Raw genomic sequence first — 1,807 nt, forward strand, 5'->3', positions numbered from 1 at the left:
TGTGAAGGATATCCTCTCAGACAGTTGTCACAGGAAAAAGTGCCCCCATTAGAATAAGGTCTCCTGCATTCATGTTTTGGTGGCAACAAAATGTTGAATCTCCACAACGGGGACACAGACGGCAAAAAAAAAAAAAAAAAAAAAAATCTGACAAAAGGTTTTCTTTCATTACACAAGTAAAAAAAAAAATAAAAGTTCCAGTAAAAAGAGATCTCCATTGCATGTTAAAAACAAAGTTATCACATTTCTGGCACATCAGCAAACATCAGTCATCAAAGATCAGTATTAAGTCCCAAAATTGTTCATCATTTGTGCCAACAATTCACAAGACAGCAGGCAGCTTACCCTCCTCTTCAGACTCCTCCTTTCCAGCTTTCTTCCCTTGAGGCATTTTGGCAGGAGCTTTCTTGGCAACAGGTTTTTTCTCTTCTTCAGATTCATGTAAAGAATAGAATTCCATTAACACACCAAACCACATTTCAGTGACACCATCTCTCTATTAGATATCTAGTATTGTAAGAGTGGGAGGAGCCATCCACTATGTCCATGTCTCCTTCCCCTGTAATCCCAGGGCGCGGCCATGGAAACAGAGGTGACCCGGAAGTAGAAAAGAGGGCAGCCTGTCACTTCAGGTGTCCTCAACCCACAGAGCGCCGCCTCTTTCTCTATGATTTGCCTCCTGTTCTCCTCCCCCTAGGTGGAGACCCGCCCCTTCCATCACAGCAGATGAGGATTCTGATCCCGCCTCTTCTCCGCCCCCTCGAAGAGTTCTACACCATACTCCTCCCCCCAGGCGGAGTTTCGGTCTTTTCCCCACTCTCATTTAGAGAGGTACCACGCCCCCACATTTATGGAGGTGAAAGCCACCCCCTCTAAAAAATCAATGGGAGGACATAGAGATGTCGCCCCAAAGCTTTGTGGCCCCGCCCCCATGCTCTGCGGCCACGCCCCCGTTTTCTGAGTGGTAGGTTGCAAAGTCCCGCCCCTCTCATTTGCATAAACGTTGCAGAGGATTGTGGGTATGTCGGTGTGTGATCCGGGGATGGCGGCTGAGCGGTTGTGTGTAATGTATGAGTACTGTATTCGGTGTAGGAGGTATACATTATTAATAATAATACATCTACACATACATCACAGCAGACACGTCTAGGAATAAAGGGAATGAGATGGACGGGCTCTCCATGATGTGGCCCTCACAGATCCTGGAAGGGTTTATATAGCCCAGGACACACCATAGTAATTAGGTGAAGGAAGGCTCACTACCAAGGCTGTATCACCTTGGGGCATGGTGAGGCCAGAACCAATCAGTGGTGAGTCCACCCAGACCACATGACATGAGAAAAGCAACAAACGAACATTGAAGATAAGAAGAGATGTTGTCATGTGCGACCATGGAAGGAGACTCCTGATTGGCTGGCAGAGCAAGTCTGATTCAGACTACTCAACCTTCCCTCACCAAAGTTTTACTTCACCACAGCATGTGAGGGTGCTGCACGACCCGATTCAGACTACTTTCCCCTCCCCCACCCTCATTATCCACTTGCCTACCAGGCACCTATACCCCCTTCCTTACCAGGCCAATTTTCAGCTTTCAGCGCTGCCGCACTTTGATTGACAATTGCGCGGTCATGCAACATTGTACCCATATGAAATTTTGATCTTTTTTTTCTCACAAATAGAGCTTTCTTTTGGTGGTATTTAATTGCCACTGGGCGCTTTACTTTTTGCGCTATAAATAAAAAAAATGCAAAAAATTTAAAAAAAAAAAAGTTTTTTCTTTGTTTCTATTATAAAATTTTTCAAACAG

General features: G+C 45.3%; 1 non-coding gene across 1 annotated transcript; it reads right to left on the reverse strand.

Annotated features, from left to right (window-relative positions):
* Positions 1 to 250: 250 nt before the first annotated feature.
* Positions 251 to 316, reverse strand: LOC149456083 (small nucleolar RNA SNORD82). The gene has a single exon (XR_016313963.1). It is a non-coding gene; the product is annotated as a small nucleolar RNA SNORD82 (small nucleolar RNA).
* Between the last annotated feature and the right edge of the window lie 1,491 nt (positions 317 to 1,807).

This window comes from Staurois parvus, unplaced genomic scaffold, assembly GCF_062004578.1.
Source record: "Staurois parvus isolate SC_StPar_1 unplaced genomic scaffold, SC_StPar_1.0 ptg000376l, whole genome shotgun sequence".
Lineage (NCBI taxonomy): Eukaryota > Metazoa > Chordata > Amphibia > Anura > Ranidae > Staurois > Staurois parvus.